General features: G+C 43.7%; 1 non-coding gene across 1 annotated transcript; it reads right to left on the reverse strand.

The window, feature by feature from the left end:
- Positions 1-17,098: 17,098 nt before the first annotated feature.
- On the reverse strand, positions 17,099-17,217 carry LOC121841236. The gene has a single exon (XR_006080263.1). It is a non-coding gene; the product is annotated as a 5S ribosomal RNA (ribosomal RNA).
- Positions 17,218-20,951: the final 3,734 nt, after the last annotated feature.

Here is a 20,951-nt window from a genome sequence, read left to right on the forward strand (position 1 = left end):
ATGCCAAGGGGAAACATACAATGGGTAATTTCATAAGCCTCACTGCTGATGATGTAATCATAATTATGTTGTAAATCATCCTAAGACAGAATCATGGTAGTTCAATATCCAATGAATGAGTATGAATAGCAGCTATTCACTCTGTGTTTCTATCATATCAACTTTAGCATTTTAGCTAATTAGCAACTGCATGTTAGCTACTTTGCAACAACATAGCATCCTTCCCCTAACCCAGCTAACGTTTGCAACATATCATACAGTCCAGGTTGGCATCACGTAGCCTTGAGCCACATCTATACATTGTGTATTTCAGGGTCAAATCAATGCCAAAGGGAGTATAGTTCTTCCCTAGTTTGAACACTGTTATAGAGCTAATCTCTTTGTATCTTCCTAAAGAGGATGTGAATAATTCATGTTAATGTGCATTTTGAACATTTTACTAAATTGTTCATTTCCTGATCTAAGTTAATCTACGAGTTGTAATTTTCTAGCATTGATCGAACACACACTCCAATATCTTAAAGTAAAAATTATTGTTTGAGTACATGGCTAAATAAACGTCAGTAAAATGAGCAGATCTGTTGTGTAAGTTATTGTGTTTATCTGTTTCATATTCAGCACTTGTATGATTGAATACACTTCTGAAGCATAGCTGCACTCTTTATTCTCTCCAAAATAATATCCTACACATTTCATCATTAGTTACACATTGCAAACTATGTGAAACGTGTAGTGTCCTTGAGCGAGGCACTTTGCCCAAATTGCTCCTGCAGTTGCGTCTGCTAAATGACTCAAATGTACATGTAAATGTTTTAGCCTGGTCCCAGATCTTATCTGTATGTGCTTTAAACATATCTCCTGACTAATCATGACATGTAGTTGGTTCAAGACCAGGCTTTGTGTGACTCTCTGATAGTAACCTTCAGTGATTGAGATTTGAGTGTATCTGCAAATACATATATTTGTTTCACCTCTTAAGGTATAGGGGGCAGCATTTTCAATTTGGATAAATAGCGTGCCCAATTTCAACTTCCTGCTACTCATGCCAAGAATATAAGATATGCATATCATTAGTAGATTTGGATAGAAAATACTCTGAAGTTTCTAAAACTGTTTGAATCATGTCTGTGAGTATAACAGATTTTATGTAGCAGGCAAAACCCCGAGGACTAACTGTTCACAATTTTTTTTTTATGTCTCTGTCTGTTCACTGAGCTCTCATTGGCAAACAATATTTCTTAGGAACTTGTTTTCAGTTCCTACCACTTCCACTGGATGTCACCAGTCTTTGGAATTTGGTTGAGGTTATTCATTTGTGCAATGAAGAAGTAGGGCCATCCTGGAAAAGGGTAACGCTGTTGAGAGTTGGCCAAGACTTGAAAAGTAGTGTTAGTGGACTTGTCCACCTCCAAAACAAATGGCAACAATAATCATTCCTTACCATGTGTAGTAGCCACTACAAGACAATTAGTAAAACGCTCTAATCATGTATTCCTGTAGGATAACATTTCAGAATAAATCAGTAGGACAACTGGTCCCCTTGAGTAACAGTACCAATACCACAGTCAGTCCAGCAACACTCAGTAAGAGGATTAGTAACCTCACAAGTTAAAATGCTATTGATAATAGCGACATAGGAGTCACTCAGAGTGCAACACAGGGAAGGAAATCTCCATTGCACTCTTCCAATGGTTAACGCACGCCACTAATAAATAGAACCCTCCGTTCAGGAGAAAAGTTATTAGAAGTGATGAACCATGATCACACCGCGTATGACTGGTCTAATCCTTAGAGTATTTCAGTCGTGAGGTTAACTCCTCCGTGGATAACATAGCTATGAAGTAGACTTCTTCATACCTACCACCACTACAATAGTGGAAGACAATGACTGGTAGTAAAACCAGTACAGACTCCCTCGACACCAATTCTGACTGACCTCCAGGCATTGACCTGAAAATTATGTGACTACATCAGACTCATTCTGAACAAGTTGTAATCTGCCAGGATACTTGGTTTCCTTCCCTTGACATGTGTGCTTGCGTAAGCATAAACACACATGCACAACAGAACATCTAGGATTTATGCAAGGATCACGGGTTCGAGCAAAATACCAGCCTTAGTAAAGTTTAACATTTATTTTGAGGCCTTTAACTCTACAGCTACTGCACTCACTAGTTTTCTTCTCAGAAGTCCATAGGTCATCTCTGTAGACTGAGATCCCACTCCGGACATCCGCTGCCCAGCCTTGGGTCGGACTTCTTCATTTGGAGACACCCTAACTGGGTCGACAATGATGGTCCACAACCAGGACAACCACGGTCATTTTTATGTTGGTTTGCAACATGCAGGTTAAAACCTCTTGAAACTAGCAATCCCGGATCCGGGATCGTAGCCTCAAACGAGTTAGCATAACGCAGCGGACATAAATACCCCTAGAAAATCGCAAATGAAATGAATGAAATATATTCAAACACAAGCTTAGCCTTTTGTTAACAACACTGTCATCTCAGATTTTCAAAATATGCGTTACAGCCAACGCTAGACAAGCATTTGTGTAAGTTTATCATGGCATAATGCTATGCTATGCTCTGCTGGCACCAGGCAACATTTTCACGAAAATAAGAAAAGCAACCAAATTAAATAATTTACCTTTAAAGAACTTCAGATGCTTTCACTCAGGAGACTCCCAGTTAGATAGCAAATGTTCCTTTTTTCCAAAAATATTATTTTTGTCAGCGAAATAGCTCCCGTTTGTTCATCATGCTTGGCTGAGAAATCGACCGGAAAATGCTACCACTACAACGCCAAACTTTTTTCAAAATTAGCTCCATAATATCGACAGAAACACGGCAAACGTTGCTTAGGATCCATCCTCAAGGTGTTTTTAACATATATATTCGATAATATATCCGTCGAGGCAATTGGTTTCTCATAAGAAGCGATTGGAAAAATGGCTACCTCAGTATTTTACGCAAGATTTTCTGCGGGAGACACCATGTGACCACTTGCTATATATGGTCCCTTACGGCTATTCTTCAATGGAAATGCGTAAAAAGACGTCACAATGCTGTAGACACCTTGGGGAAAACGTAAGCTCATTCAAAGCCATATAAGGAATCATTGGCATGAGGCGGTTTCAAAAAATCCGGCACTTCCTGGTTGGATTTTTATATGGGTTTCGCCTGTATCATAAGTTCTGTTGCACTCACAGACAATATCTTTGCACTTTTGGAAACGTCAGAGTGTTTTCTATCCAACGCTGTCAATTATATGCGTAGTCGAGCATCTTTTCGTGACAAAATATCTTGTTTAAAACAGGAACGTTTTTCATCCAAATCTTTTTATAGCGCCCCCTAATGCTTAACTGGTTAATTAATCGCAAGACTGAACCCAACATGGGGGGACTGTCAAGACGTTGACCTGTGGGTAGGTTTTATGACCTCCCCTCCATAAATACCTTTCTCCCTTCCCTCTCTCTTGACTCTACAGAGGGACTCTTGAATAGCCTTATAGTAGAGTCTGGGAACATCAAACAAGTGGAGGGAAAGGAACTATAATTTGGTAATAGAACCAGTTGAAAATATGCGTTGGTACTTAACCGTTATTAGTTTGATGACATAAAATGTGTAATGTATTTGAGGTTGAAAAAGTCTTCTGAAGTTTGTAATTTTCCCTTACAAAAAATTTATCAATTTATTACAATCCACATAATAATTCACATTTCCTGTTGCTGCAGGATTATTTTCCTGTCTCAAAGATCCCATACTGTAACTAACTGCAATGTTGTTTATCCATCCTCTGTTCTCAGTAGTCACAGTGTTAAATCCCAGCAACAAATAAATGTGTATTTGGGTTTATTTGGCTTTTCTATAACCAGCTAATTTTCTTGGGAACAGTCATATTTAGACAACATGATGCCAAGTGTGTTGTTTTTACATAAACAGCCACTCCTTTCCCTTTTTGCAATATATCACACCTGAAGATATTTTAACCACAAATCTTAATGTCCTTATTAGTCAGCTAAGTCTCTGTTCGAACCAGAATATCAGGGATTGTGTCCTGCACTCAGATACGAGGAAGGTCCAACTGAGATACAAACAAAGACACAGCCATGAGTACACTCAGACTAGCTTGGAACATTGAGTAGCTTTTTTGAACCTCTTATCGGGGTGTTTGACAGTTTGTTGATAATTGTGAGACCTTTGTGAGAGGTACTTCCTCCGCACACTGTTTCAGACTAGAAGGAGAGACACACAAAGCAATAAACACACAGACATTCAGTGTTGGAAGACAGGAGTTGAGGAGCAGAGGGACTCACTCCACCAGACCTCTCCTGAAGGAATGGGTGAAAGATTCCCTCAGGTAAGATAGTAACATCCCATTGGGCACAAACGGATTAAATCAACGTTGTTTCAATGCAATTTATCAACGTATTGTGATGTGGAATTTAGTAAAATACATTGGATTTGCAAAAGTCATCAATGTAGACTGATTTAGAGGGTGAAATTTCAACAACGGGATTATGTCATGGTAACCAATTTTCAACATAGACAAACCTTGCATAAAATGTCTCTCCAATAAAGAACTCAAGACATTCACTATTGCAATCAAAGTCATTTCAAAGGGTAGATTTAACAGAGCAAATGAAAAGTAAATATACTTTATCAATTATATATCATCAATTATGCTTTTTAGGCCCATGTCTTCAAAAGCTATCATTTCATTTCAACCCAGGATTCAACAAGAAAATTGAAAATAGGCCTAGCGTTTCAAGCTTTGGTTGATTTCACATTAGTAATAGGTTGAATTCACATCTCTATTGCAACCAAACATCTAAGTTAAAGAATAAGCCTAAATCAAATCAAACTTTGAATCGAGCCCCAAATCAGATCAAACTTTATTTAATCTGTATCGTGGAAGTTTAGTATAATAGTGGGATTTAAATTAAAAACCAATGTTCGCAGAGACTGCATTCATGGTAAATGCTGCATATCTGGGCTCAATCAGAAATTACCTTTAAATTTCAATCGCGCTATAGCACTAAACTTCTGCAATATGGATTCAATCAAAATTGAATTGTATTGGTTGTATACACATATTTATCAAATGTTATTGCGGAAGTAACAAAATGCTAATGTTCCTAGCTCCAACAGAGAAGTAATATCAGACAATACACAATAATGCACACAAATCTTATTACATCCCTTTACATCCCTTTACATTTGTGTGTATTAGGTAGTTGTTGTGGAATTGTTAGATTACTTGTTTGATATTACTGCACTATCAGAACACTGTCAGAACAGTGTTAGTCTAGTTGATAGGTAATCGACTAGCCAGACTGTTCCCCGGACTCCATGTGTAGGGATTTGTACAATGCACAAACAAGGCTATTGAACCTGACATTGGTGTCTGTCTTTATTCCTTTATCCAACATATCATACTGAAACATGGTATCATAAGTGGTTCGGAAAACACACGTTGTTATTTTTGTAGCTAAGTACAGTATAGGCGCAGTTACGTTCCATATGCGAACATACGCCGTTTCCTACTCACAACACTGATCAACTCGTTGTTAGCTGGCTAGCTAGCATCACTACCTACTTCAATGACTGAAGGCAAAGAAATCTCATATTCCATTGCTATGGCAGTGAACATTCCGCCACCAAATCCCATGGTGCTCACAGGGGACTGGAATACTAATTGGGACAACTTCAGATATGAATTCGAGGACTATGCGCTGGCGACTGGTCTACATGAGAAACCCAACGAGGTACAAGCTGCAACTCTGAGGAGTTTAATGGGCAGCGAATGCAGGCATATCTACCGGCACAATCTCACCCTCACAGCACAACAACAGTGTGATGCAAAGGCTATATTCGGTGCATTGGAGAATTACTTCAAACCCGCCAGAAACGTAATTTACGAGCGGTTCGTTTTTGGAAGCTGCAAACAGGAAGAGGGTGAGTCAGTAAACAAATGTGTAACCCGTTTGAGAGAGAAATCCGCCACTTGTGAATACGGGGGATTGAAAGATGAATTGATTTGTGGCAAAATAGTGCTGGGAATTGCAAATGAGGATACACGCCGGCGTCTACTGAGAGAGACTTAACATTATTAACTGCCATCGAAATGTGCCGCACTGCTGAAGTCACTGACATGAGAATGAGAGCAATGGAAATAGAAACCCCACGCTCCGACGTTGATACTGTCCACGCTGTTGCTAGGCAGACATTCAGACTAAACCAATCGAGGCAGAGCAATTCACCACGAACGGTGAACACAGAGAGCCCCGTAGCATGTAAATACTGTGGGAATACACACACATGTGGCAAAGAGCACTGCCCTGCCTACGGAAAACCATGCAGAGCTTGTGGAACTAATAATCATTTTGCAAAAGTGTGTATCAAAAGCAAAAGAAGGGTGAGTGAGGGCAAGATTCACTGTGTTGATGATGTCACTCAATGTTCAGAGCTGAACAGTGAAAGTGACATGCATGAATCCATTGGGGCTGTACCCTCAAGAGGGAAGAAATGGTTTGTGACACTACGATTACACAACAAGCAACAACAATATCAACTGGATTCTGGTGCTACATGCAACGTAATGAGCTACAAAGAGAAAATCAATCTGGCACCTAACACACATCTATTGCCCAGCGATACTAGACTAAAGCTGTACTCAGGAGAGCTAATGAGCTCTATGGGCACCTTTGAGACCGAATGTGTTATTCGGGGACGCAAACACAATCTGGAGTTTGAGATTGTAAAAACCAGTCAACATCCTCTCCTCTCAGGCTCTACATACGAACGCCTGGGACTTATGCAGTTCACTGTACCAAATGACCTGCACATTGTGGATAATGTCCAGCATGGACCCCTGTCCAAAGAACAACTACTCAGGCAGATATGACGATGTATTCACCATGCCCGTTGAATCTGTGCCTGGGGAGGTACACTTTGAAGTGGATGAGAGCATCACTCCAGTCCAGTGTGCCCATTGCAATGAAAGTGGCTGTGAAGGCCCAGCTGGACAAGTATGAGGCCGATGGCCACATGACACCTGTGATTGAACCAACTGACTAGATCAGCAATATGGTCATAGTGAAAAAACCAGAGGGTCTGCATCGACCCAAAGCATCTGAACCAAGCACTGAAACGATCCCACTACATCATGCCGACACTAGAGGATGTCCTCTATAAGCTTCCCAAGGCCAGGATTTTCACCTTGGTGGATGCCCGAGATGCATTCCTTCAATGCAAGCTGGATGAAGAAAGCAGCTTCATGACTACCTTCTGGACCCCCTGGGGTCGGAAACGCTGGCCCAAGCTCCCGTTTGGTGTCTCAGTGGTACCTGAGATATACCAACGTAAGCAGCACGAGTTACTGGCTGGGCTCAAGGGCATTGAACCCATCGCCGATGATGTCCTGATCGTAGGCTGTGGTGACACAGACGAAGAACGCGACCACGATGTGAAGCTCCTGGCACTGATGGAGCGCCTCCGATCAGTTAAGCTTTGCCTTGACCTGAAGAAGCTGCAGTTCAAGGTGAAAGACGTCCACTTCCATGCCCACATTCTCTCGGCAAAAGGCCTGAAGCCGGACCCAGACAAGGTCAGAGCGATCCTTGACATGCCAAACCCGTCTGATGCAAAAGGAGTACAGCGTCTCATTGGCTTTGCAAACGATCTTGCAAAGTTCATGCCACACCTATCAGCAGTCTGTGAGCCGGTTGCTGGACAAAGACACACCATGGCACTGGCTACCCAAGCACGAGGCCGCAGTGCAGGAGATGAAATCTCTGGCTTCATCCATGCCAGTGTTGCGCTACTACGACGTCATGAAGCCTGTCGCAATCCAGAGCGACTCCAGCCAAAGGGGACTTGGATGCTGCCTAATGCAGGAAGGCCAGCCCGTTGTGTTAGCCTCGAGAGCGCTCAGCCCCACCGAACAAAACTATGCACAAATTGAGAAAGAGTGCCTCAGCATCGTCATGGACTTATTCAGCCACAGACAAAAGGACTATCTTCTCATCGTTGATCACTACTCTGACTTTTGGGAAATTGAACTGCTCCCTGACTTGTCTGCAGAGACGGTCATAAAGCGCTGCAAGGTGCAGTTTGCAGGGCAATCACGGACAATGACCCACAATTCACTGCACAGTTCAAGCGTTTCGCCTCAGAATAGGAGTTTGACCACGTGACCTCCTCTCCAAGACATCCAAAAGCAAATGGCAAGGCAGAATCAGCTGTCAAGATTGCAAAAAAACTGTTAAGCAGGGCCTTGCGCGACAGCAACGACCCATGGAAAGCGATCTTACAGTGGAGGAACACACCCACCGAAAACATGGACAGCAGCCCAGCACAACGCCTTCTGTCCAGACGTCTGAAGACTACCATCCCCATAGCTAACAAGCTACTTGAGCCCTGCGTCATGGTTGGCGTCACGGACAAACTGCGTCACAGAAAGCAGCTCGCTAAGTGCTTCTACGACCGGACAGCTCGAGACCTACCAGAGCTAGAGGTGGGTGAAACTATAAGGATGAAACCGCTGCCGGGAGACCACACAGGACTTTGGAGGCTGGGCACATGCCTGCAGAGAGTTGCACCACGTTCTTACCTGGTGGATGTTGGTGGCTCCCTCTATCGTCGCAATCGGGTGGATCTGCGCGTAGCAGAGCAGACAAACCAGAACACGCCATACACTCACCTAGATGAGCTGGATCACAGTCCAGGCCTAAGGGTAAGGGGCGCAGAATTGAGACATGGGCCAACTGAAGGTGAGGCTTCTACCCCACCAAGCTCTCCAGCTCGTGCCCCTAATCCTACCCCTGTCAGAGCCAATACTTACTCACGGGTGGGTCGGCTGTGCAAGCCACCGGACAGGCTTACTCTGTAAGCGAGGGACTGTTAACTTGCCCTCGGTTAATTAAAATATATATATTTTCTTAAATAATTAAATAAAATTAAAAAAGGAAGATGACAACTGAAGTAAAAAGAAAATGTAATTCTATGCCTTTATGTTTGCACTTTCTATTGAAAAGGATGATGTTAGCAAACTTCAGACGGGCCTGGACATTGTTACGGAGTCTAGTTGATAGGTAATCGACTAGCCGGACTGTTCCCCGGACTCCATGTGTAGGGATTTGTACAATGCACAAACAAGGCTATTGAACCTGACATTGGTGTCTGTCTTTATTCCTTTATCCAACATATCATACTGAAACAGACATGTACTGGCTTAAGCAGGGGGACACGTCTAGCACTGCAGGATTTGAGTCCCTGGCGGCGTAGTGTGTTACTGATGGTAGGCTTTGTTACTTTGGTCCCAGCTCTCTGCAGGTCATTCTCTAGGTCCCCCTGTGTGGTTCTGGGATTTTTGCTCACCGTTCTTGTGATCATTTTGACCCAATAGGGTGAGATCTTGCGTGGAGCCCCAGATCAAGGGAGATTATCAGTGGTCTTGTATGTCTTCCATTTCCTAATACTTGCTCCCACAGTTGATTTCTTCAAACCAAGCTGCTTACCTATTGCAGATTCAGTCTTCCCAGCCTGGTACAGGTCTACAATTTTGTTTCTGGTGTCCTTTGACAGCTCTTTGGTCTTGGCCATAGTGGAGTTTGGAGTGTGACTGTTTGAGGTTGTGGACAGGTGTCTTTTATACTGATAACAAGTTCAAACAGGTGCCATTAATACAGGTAACGAGTGGAGGACAGAGGAGCCTCTTAAATAAGACGTTACAGGTCTGTGAGAGCCAGAAATCTTGCTTGTTTGTAGGTGACCAAATACTTATTTTCCACCATTATTTGCAAATAAATTCATTAAAAATCCTACAATGTGATTTTCTGGATTTATTTTTCTCATTTTGTCTGTCATAGTTGAAGTGTACCTATGATGAAAATTACAGGCCTCTCTAATCTTTTAAAGTGGGAGAACTTGCACAATTGGTGGCTGACTAAATACTTTTTTGCCCCACTGTAGGTACGCACAACTGTAAGCAATTCTGTTCTCAAGTGTCTGTTTAATGTGAGAAACAAAATGAAAAACACCTGTTAGACCATTACAATATAGCTGCACAATTCTAAATCTCAGCTCTGGGAAGTCTGTATGAGTAATAAAGGACACAGGTCCTCGAAATGAAAACAAGTATAAGAGAGTATAAGTATACTCAAGTATAAGGTCCTTTAACATGCAGGAGAGCTTCTCCACTACAGCCGCCACCATGCCCACGGCCTTCCCGCTTATTAGGATTGGGTGCTCTGAATGGCCTTCCTCTGGCTGAAGCCACTGGGCCAGGAGGAGCCTGGGCACCACCTCCACCACCGGCTGAGCAGGTTGCTACGGGACTCATTGGACTGGTCGCCCAGAATGCTCCTCAAGCTCTCTCCACGATACTGTGGACTTTAGGATCGCTGAAATCAACAAACAGGAGAAGACAAAGCTAAACGATGTGCAATGTGCTCACAGAGAACATTGTCTTAGTCTGTTTCTGCGTAGTTCCAGATGTGTAGATAAATGGATCAAGTCATATGCAGGGCAGTACATGGAACTCACATGTCAGCTGGCGAGGTGGAGTGCATGGAGCTTGCAGAAAGCCTTGTGCTCTATGTCCATCATTTTTAGGCAAGTGTTTACTTCCCAGGCCTGCAGTATGAAAAAGGAAGTCCCATTAGTATAATTTCATAACAGATCTATCTCGTTGCTGAAAGGCTAGTAAAGAGTTCATTAACTTGTAGTATGTCGCTCATTCTCTTACCAGCCGAGCGAGTTTGTTTCCCTCCTCCAGGGTTTCCTTCCACACCCTTCAAATAAATCACAGAGCAATTCAACTTTCCTGGCTTCTGATCTTTCTGTTGTTTATTTTACCTACACCTCCTGGAGTGCTGCTGGTGGCAGGAAATGGCAGTGAAGGTGAGTGCTGACGTGGTACTCACCTCTCACTAAGGGATTTTTTGCACTGAGACACCAGCCAGTTGCTCATGGGGCGGGACCTGACCTTGACTCTGGAGCAGCAGATAGTGGACCATTCTTCTGCAAGATGAGGTAAGGTGTGAGACCGTGCCACGAAATACCATATCATGTGCTTTCAGAAGGGCCTCTCGCAACATTTCACAACTGCTCATGCCTGACAATTTGCAAGTGATATTATGACCACCTTCTCTAAACTGTCTTGAAAACAACTCTTTCTGTTGTTTTTGTGGGATGAATCTTACCTGTTTATTGTAATATATTTCCTCCCTCCAGGCCTGCAGAGTCTGAAAATAATTATGCTTTGTTTTGCACAGGCATTTACAGTACGCTAAACTGAATTTATCCTAAGATTACCTTTGTGGGACCATAAGTGAACTCCGAAATGCACCAAACCCTATCCATGGTAAGATGGGGAAGAAATGCAGGATGCTCTAGAGATAACAGGAATGACTTAACTTTTTTGGGATACCTCCCCCTTCTCTCAATTTCCACCTGAAGACATACCCAAATCTAACTGTCTGTAGCTCAGGCCCTGAAGCAAGGCTATAAATATTCTTGGTATCATTTGAAAGGAAACACTCTGAAGTTTGTGGAAATGTGAATTGAATGTAGGAGAATATAATATCATAGAACTGGTAGAAGAAAATACAAGGAAATAAACATATGTTTGATTTTTATTGTTGTTGCATCATCTTTCAACTGAACAAGAACAGCCAAACATTCAGATATGATGCTGGGGATAATTTCGATGCAGAACATAAGTATTTAAGTATAAGCAACAGTATTTTTAAAAAGTTTCAGGAATGAGTGAGCAACATGACATTGAGCATGTATTCACCAAGGTGTCTCACACAAGTTGCCCAATTGGTACAGTGATACATTGAAGTAAAATGCTATTCTAACACACCCCCCGAAAAAAAATAATAACAAGGGTAACTATTTACACACATTCAATGTATAATGTACAATATTTTGCCTCTGATGCCATGCCCAATAGCAGTCTCTTTCTGCTGTAAAGCAGGGGGTTACTGAACAAGTGGCGCGGGTGATGGGGCATTTCCTGTGACAAAGCACACATCGATGCCTCCCCACTGTGCCCTTTTTGCCCTGAGGCACATTCATGCCTGCAGAGATTAATCTGGGCAGGTGAACACCACTGGTTGGTGTAGAGGGGACAGAAGGTGCTGCAGTGGACTTGCTGTAGCTAGCAAGCTCCTGGATGAACCGCTCTTGGAAGGCTAGCTGTGAGATGGGGGGCTGTCCACAGCTCTTAGCCATTTCCTTCTGGAGGATGAAGGAATTCACCACAGCAATGTCAATGAAATTATAGAAAAATGTATTGTGGAGAATATTGTAGTAGCCAATCAGTGCATCTGACAGGGCCACACCTCCCATGCCCTTGTTGGAGTCCTTGGTAGCTGCAGGAATGGGGACATTTGTGGTGGTCCATGCCCCAGTAGTGCCCTTCACACGCCTGACGACTTGATCGCCACTGAAGGACTTGTGGATACTGGAACACATGACCACCTCTCTGGTATCCATCCACTTCACAAAGAGCAGGCCATCTTGGCGAATCCATCTCATGGTACCCCGCTCAGCCCGCCATTCACCTGTGTTTTCAGAAAGCCCACTCTGTTGGTCCGAATGGCGTTGTGTAGAAGTTGTCCACAAAAAGTTTGTAGGCCTTCCCCAGCAGTTGTTGTCCCTTACCGGTCGCAAAACTGCTCTTCTCCTCATAAAGAAAAAGATTGCACGTGTATGCACACACAGAATGAGCCAAAACAAACAGTTTGTAACCCCATTTAGTTGGTTTAATAGGCATGTATTTTTTTAGGCCAGTTCTGGCCTTTGAGGCTCAAATCAAATCATCAAATCAAATCAAATTTTATTTGTCACATACACATGGTTAGCAGATGTTAATGCGAGCGTAGCGAAATGCTTGTGCTTCTAGTTCCGACAATGCAGTAATAACGAACAAGTAATCTAACTAACAATTCCAAAAAAAAACTACTGTCTTATACACAGTGTAAGGGGATAAAGAATATGTACATAAGGATATATGAATGAGTGATGGTACAGAGCAGCATAGGCAAGATACAGTAGATGATATCGAGTACAGTATATACATATGAGATGAGTATGTAAACCAAGTGGCATAGTTAAAGTGGCTAGTGATACATGTATTACATAAGGATGCAGTCGATGATATAGAGTACAGTATCTACGTATGCATATGAGATGAATAATTTAGGGTAAGTAACATTATATAAGGTAGCATTGTTTAAAGTGGCTAGTGATATATTTACATCATTTCCCATCAATTCCCATGATTAAAGTGGCTGGAGTAGAGTCAGTGTCATTGACAGTGTGTTGGCAGTAGCCACTCAATGTTAGTGGTGGCTGTTTAACAGTCTGATGGCCTTGAGATAGAAGCTGTTTTTCAGTCTCTCGGTCCCAGCTTTGATGCACCTGTACTGACCTCGCCTTCTGGATGACAGCGGGGTGAACAGGCAGTGGCTCGGTGGTTGATGTCCTTGATGATCTTTATGGCCTTCCTGTAGCATCGGGTGGTGTAGGTGTCCTGGAGGGCAGGTAGTTTGCCCCCGGTGATGCGTTGTGCAGACCTCACTACCCTCTGGAGAGCCTTACGGTTGAGGGCGGTGCAGTTGCCATACCAGGCGGTGATACAGCCCGCCAGGATGCTCTCGATTGTGCATCTGTAGAAGTTTGTGAGTGCTTTTGGTGACAAGCCAAATTTCTTCAGCCTCCTGAGGTTGAAGAGGCGTTGCTGCGCCTTCCTCACGATGCTGTCTGTGTGAGTGGACCAATTCAGTTTGTCTGTGATATGTATGCCGAGGAACTTAAAACTTGCTACCCTCTCCACTACTGTTCCATCGATGTGGATGGGGGGGTGTTCCCTCTGCTGTTTCCTGAAGTCCACAATCATCTCCTTAGTTTTGTTGACGTTGAGTGTGAGGTTATTTTCCTGACACCACACTCCGAGGGCCCTCACCTCCTCCCTGTAGGCCGTCTCGTCGTTGTTGGTAATCAAGCCTACCACTGTTGTGTCGTCCGCAAACTTGATGATTGAGTTGGAGGCGTGCGTGGCCACGCAGTCGTGGGTGAACAGGGAGTACAGGAGAGGGCTCAGAACGCACCCTTGTGGGGCCCCAGTGTTGAGGATCAGCGGGGAGGAGATGTTGTTGCCTACCCTCACCACCTGGGGCGGCCCGTCAGGAAGTCCAGTACCCAGTTGCACAGGGCGGGGTCGAGACCCAGGGTCTCGAGCTTGATGACGAGCTTGGAGGGTACTATGGTGTTGAATGCCGAGCTGTAGTCGATGAACAGCATTCTCACATAGGTATTCCTCTTGTCCAGATGGGTTAGGGCAGTGTGCAGTGTGGTTGAGATTGCATCGTCTGTGGACCTATTTGGGCGGTAAGCAAATTGGAGTGGGTCAAGGGTGTCAGGTAGGGTGGAGGTGATATGGTCCTTGACTAGTCTCTCAAAGCACTTCATGATGACGGATGTGAGTGCTACGGGGCGGTAGTCGTTTAGCTCAGTTACCTTAGCTTTCTTGGGAACAGGAACAATGGTGGCCCTCTTGAAGCATGTGGGAACAGCAGACTGGTATAGGGATTGGTTGAATATGTCCGTAAACACACCGGCCAGCTGGTCTGCGCATGCTCTGAGGGCGCGGCTGGGGATGCCATCTGGGCCTGCAGCCTTGCGAGGGTTAACACGTTTAAATGTCTTACTCACTTCGGCTGCAGTGAAGGAGAGACCGCATGTTTTCTTTGCAGGCCGTGTCAGTGGCACTGTATTGTCCTCAAAGTGGGCAAAAAAAGTTATTTAGTCTGCCTGGGAGCAAGACATCCTGGTCCGTGACTGGGCTGGGTTTCTTCCTGTAGTCCGTGATTGACTGTAGACCCTGCCACATGCCTCTTGTGTCTGAGCCGTTGAATTGAGATTCTACTTTGTCTCTGTACTGGCGCTTAGCTTGTTTGATAGCCTTGCGGAGGGAATAGCTGCACTGTTTGTATTCAGTCATGTTACCAGACACCTTGCCCTGATTAAAAGCAGTGGTTCGCGCCTTCAGTTCCACACGAATGCTGCCATCAATCCACGGTTTCTGGTTAGGGAATGTTTTAATCGTTGCTATGGGAACGACATCTTCAACGCACGTTCTAATGAACTCGCACACCGAATCAGCGTATTCGTCAATGTTGTTGTCTGACGTCAATACGAAACATCTCCCAGTCCACGTGATGGAAGCAGTCTTGGAGTGTGGAGTCAGCTTGGTCGGACCAGCGTTGGACAGACCTCAGCGTGGGAGCTTCTTGTTTTAGTTTCTGTCTGTAGGCAGGGATCAACAAAATGGAGTCGTGGTCAGCTTTTCCGAAAGGGGCGGGGCAGGGCCTTATATGCGTCAAGTTAGAGTAACAATGATCCAGGGTCTTTCCACCCCTGGTTGCGCAATCGATATGCTGATAAAATTTAGGGAGTCTTGTTTTCAGATTAGCCTTGTTAAAATCCCCAGCTACAATGAATGCAGCCTCCGGATAAATCGTTTCCAGTTTGCAGAGAGTTAAATAAAGTTCGTTCAGAGCCATCGATGTGTCTGCTTGGGGGATATATGCGGCTGTGATTATAATCGAAGAGAATTCTCTTGTTAGATAATGCGGTCTACATTTGATTGTGAGGAATTCTAAATCAGGTGAACAGAAGGATTTGAGTTCCTGTATGTTTCTTTCATCACACCATGTCACGTTGGCCATAAGGCATACGCCCCCGCCCCTCTTCTTACCAGAAAGATGTTTGTTTCTGTCGGCGCGATGCGTGGAGAAACCCGCTGGCTGCACCGCTTCGGATTGCGTCTCTCCAGTTAGCCATGTTTCCGTGAAGCAGAGAACGTTACAGTCTCTGATGTCCCTCTGGAATGCTACCCTTGCTCGGATTTCATCAACCTTGTTGTCAAGAGACTGGACATTGGCAAGAAGAATGCTAGGGAGTGGTGCACGATGTGCCCGTCTCCGGAGTCTGACCAGAAGACCGCTTCGTTTCCCTCTTTTTTTTGTTTTTTTGGGTCGCTGCATGGGAACCATTCCGTGGCACTGGTTGTAAGGCAGAACACAGGATCCACATCGCGAAAAACATATTCTTGGTCGTACTGATGGTGAGTTGACGCTGATCTTATATTCAGTAGTTCTTCTCGGCTGTATGTAATGAAACCTAAGATGACCTGGGGTACTAGTGTAAGAAATAACACGTAAAAAAACAAAAAACTGCATAGTTTCCTAGGAACGCGAAGCGAGGCGGCCATCTCTGTCGGCGCCGGAAGCTACCATCCTCTCATTGATGGAAATGTTCTGGGTAGGCTGATAATAGGTCTTGCAGGCCTCAACGATGCCGGGGTAGAGAGGTTTTATTTTGCAGAGCCTATCAAACCTTGCTGTGCCTCTCATCTTCTCGGTCACTGTTATGAAGCGCCTGTGAGATTGTCAGAAACCTTTTGCATGACATGACAGTGGAGGGAAAAGGCAGTTGATAGAGGGGAGCAGTTTTCCAGTAGTCTTTCAGGGTTTTCATCTTCACAAGACCCATGTAAAAGATCTGACATGGAAATGGGCTTCCATCCCTCTTTCATTCCTGCCTGCTTCTTAGCACCATACGTATTAGTGTTCAACAACAGATGAGGTGAAAAACAGCTGAAAAAGTTACGACCCTCCTCTCTGATTGCAGGTTTCTCTTCCCCGCTTCTTTGTCACAGACTTCACACCTGGCAGGGCGGGGGTAGGTGTGGAGCTGGAGACAGCAGGGGTCCGGCTAGATGAACCAGCTCCAGTGGGGGATGGGCACCTTGGCAGTGTGGTCTCCCAATCAGAATCGGAGGGATTGTGAAATAAAGACGCAGACACACAGATTCTATATAGAGTAGGGAACCTCAATCACTATGGTGAAGTGTTGTTCCATTACACAAACGCTCAAAAACTGGAAGAAATTGCATATACTGCATCCATAATTTGTAGCACAGATTGTTGGATGAAATACAAACTAACCTTGCTTACTTATTTCAAAGCGAGGGCACATATTTCAGCCAATGGGAAAAAAGGGACAAAGAGTTGACAAAAAGCTTACAGCACCTGGCATTCCCAGGTGGTCTCCCATCCAAGTACTAACCAGGCCCGACCCTGCTTAGCTTCCGAGATCAGACGAGATCAGGCGTACTCAGGTCGGTGTGGTTGTAAGCGAGAAAGTCAAAGTGAGTCTGATTAACAGCTGTTGCATTTTCACCATTTAGATAAGCATATTTGTGTCACTCAAAAAGTGGAAGAAATTGCATATACTGCAGCCATAATTTGGCTGAAATACAAACTAACCTTGCTTACATACATAAGGGAACATTTTGACATTTCGACCATGTTGCAAATGTACGGTCCCTGTACTTTAGACGTCCGAAAATTTGGCGTTTGCATTTCGGGCCAGAGGGCAGGGCCGGACCTACCGGAAAGTCATCAAATGAACTTTGTCGGACATTCGGTTTCCGTTTTAAAATAATCAGATTTTGGTCATTTTTCCGCTGTCCTGGAAAATCCCACAGAGGGCATAAGCAATCATATTGCTATTGGACAAAACATCACGAATCACGACGGGGCCTTATCTCGAAAACGGAAAATATTTTGAAGCCGAAACTTGGTGAGCGTAGGTTTGGCATAATGGGCAGTTGGCCCCGAACAAGATGGCGTCTAGGCCTCAACGGTTTTTGAGTTATGGCCATTTTTCTGGGATTAAAGGTCCAAAATGAAAATAGAGAAATTATTTTTCCACTTCACGTCAAAGTCAAGGAGCCTCCGGTGTCAATAAAAAAAGAACCAGCCATTTATCTATCGTCATTTAAGAGAAATCGTACAATGACAGATTGGTGATGTTCAAAGATAGGTGTATTTTTTTTCAACGGTTACAGATCCAGTTGCAGGATGTTCATACGAATCTTTTTAAAGTGTGCTGCGGAGCTCTGCGAGATTTCTGTGATTTTTGATTTTCTGAAATAACACACACTCACTAAACCCTCTGTAAATAACTCAGTTCTTAACGTAGACTTCTGTTCTGTAAGGCATACCCCAATCAGGATAATCAAGACATGTTTACTTATAGCTTCCTGTGCCAACCGGAAGTGCCATAATTGGGTCTCACTGGCTGTTTTGAAGGGTTAAAAAAGTCTGATCTTTCCAAAACTTCATATGTGTGATTAGGTAACCCTCCTGAACTGTAAATCAGTCATTTCTCCCAGGAGATGTCAAAGAAAAGCTCTCACACACACACACAGCAAGGATGGAGTGAAAAAGTGCGGTGCCTTAAAGACACAGAGAGCAGGCAATGGCATTACCATAATCTCTAGGCTGTGCCGAGTTCAACCAGATTTCCCGCTTGACCGTAGCTCGCTCGGTCTGAGCGCAGCGACCATTAGAAAAGTAGGCCCAAAATGAAGCTGCCCACAACATCATTAGCTTTTGGGTGACAGCGGTGGAAACCGTTAGGTTTAGAAGGAAAATTCAACCACAGGAATGTTCCTAAGGTCCTTCCGATCTTTGCAAGCCTAACCTTGACCGTGTGGCATTAACCCTTAACAGTAAAACAGGTGTTTTTTGATCAAACAGTTTGCATTGACTTCTCTCCCCATAGGAATACATTGCCTGCACCCCTAATTCAACCTCAGCCTATGTGGGTTATGAATGCCGTATGAACCTGTCTTCGATAACAGTCCATCAAGCCACTATGAGGTCTACCTGTGTCGATTCTAAGCTTCCTGGAGCAACCGGAAGTGGTTAAAATCACCCTAAAAGTGTATATCCATACCCTGCCTGCAGTTTGATAGACATAGTGCATTCAACCCTGTTTAAAACCTCTTAAGCCTACACCCTACTTTTTCGAACATTCTGTTAAAAATCGCGCAACATTTTGGCGTCCTGCTACTCATGCCAGGAATATAGTATATGCATATGATTAGTATGTGTGGATAGAAAACACTCAGACGTTTCTAAAACTGTTTAAATCACGGCTGTGACTATAACAGAACGTCTGTTTCATCGAAAAGCGCAGGAAAATCTGATCACTGGAGATGGAAAAAAATATCCATGCGCCACTTCAACCCATTGTTAAAGGTGAACCGTATTAAATGAGGCCGAGGTTGCAGTACCTACAGCTTCCACAGGATGTATAGAGTCTTCTCATTTGATTCTGATTTGATTCTTGGTAGATCCGACCAAAGGGAACCGATTCCCTCCGACCACCAACTTGATGCATGGTCTCGGTGTTTTTCCGGACATTTTTTCCAGACGACCAGCTATCGAATTTACATCGCCTCCTGATGATTTTTATAGCTTATTAACGTGTAGTAATACCTAAAGTTGCATTAGAAAGGTATTTCGAAGTGTTTTGTGAAAGTTTATCGTCGACTTTTTAACTTTTAAAAAATGACGTTACGTTATGAAACGCTATTTTTTTCCGTTTATCACACAGTCTTCATAGATCGATATCTAGGCTATATATGGACCGATTTAATCGGAAAAAAGACCCAGTATTGATTATGGGACATCAAGGAGTGCCAAGAAAGAAGATGGTCAAAGGTAATGAATGTTTTATATTTTATTGTGCGGTTTGTGTAGCGCCGACTATGCTAATTCTTTTGTTTACATCCCCTACGGGTCTTTTGGGGTGTTACATGCTATCAGATAATAGCTTCTCATGCTTTCGCCGAAAAGCATTTTAAAAATCTGACTCGGTGCCTGGATTCACAACGAGTGTAGCTTTATTTCAATACCAAGCATGTGTATTTTAATGAACGTTTGCATTTTAACTAATACTATTAGCGTTTAGCGTAGCGCATTTGCATTTCCAGAGCTCTAGGTGGGACGTCTGCGTCTCAAGTAGGAGCAAGAGGTTAAATCAGTCAGTTCTTAACGTAAGGACTTAAAACTCAGGATTCTGTAAAAGCATACCCCAATGATGATATGTGTTGACTTATAGCTTCCTGTGCCAACCGGAAGTGCCATAATTGGTGTCTCAGGGGCTGTTTTGAGGGGTTAAAAAAGTCAGATCTTTCCAAAACTTCATATATGTGATTAGGCAACCCCATGAACTGTAAATCAGTCATTTTTCCCATAAAATTTCAAAGGAAAAATAAATCACACTAAAACACAACTTGGATGGAGGGACGTATTGGGTTGCGTAAAGACAGACAGTGATTGCAATAGTTAGCTTTGTTCGAGCTAAAAGAACCGTCAGACCTAGAGTTCCGAAACTTTAGAATCCTGTTCTAGACCTCCGGTCGATAATGCGTGGTGAGTTACGTGGCTCTAGAAGGTTCTCGGACCGAGAAACATCCTCGTACATTTGCAATGACTTCAATTCATTTTGACCATTACGAAAATGACGACATTTAGAAAAGTCTCATAGACACAAGACTAGGTGCATTGCGACTGTCTCGGCCCATAGAGACGGACCCCAACGTTTCTGTCCGATAGCTCATTCAAGGACCCCGTAGCAAGTCATGGAAAAAAGTGGATTTTCAGCACCAATTAGGGTTTTGCTCGGACACCAAATGACCGATCGAGCCGAAACTTGGGATTCGGGGTCGCCTCAGCTAGGCCTACACATAACATAAGAAATGGACCCGCAGCTAGAACGTAACTACGTGTTTTATGTTTTTTTATGGTTTGAACCGAAGGCGTTGTGAATTTTGGGCCAGCTCTGAAGTATGTGATAGTTGGCTACTAAATGAGTTGGAAAAAGTGGGTTTGGTGTCAGTTTGTATCAGTTTGGTGTCAGAATGATATCTAATTGACTAATGGACAGTGACTTGCTGGTGACTCTTGTCCATTTGCAATATGTTTAAACAGTGAGGTACCATCACCAAAGTGACATTCTGAAATCAACCCTAACGAGCGATTGAGATGAACCAGAATCATTGCCACTGCCAGCCAT

The sequence above is a fragment of the Oncorhynchus tshawytscha genome, linkage group LG28 (genome assembly GCF_018296145.1).
Source record: "Oncorhynchus tshawytscha isolate Ot180627B linkage group LG28, Otsh_v2.0, whole genome shotgun sequence".
NCBI lineage: Eukaryota > Metazoa > Chordata > Actinopteri > Salmoniformes > Salmonidae > Oncorhynchus > Oncorhynchus tshawytscha.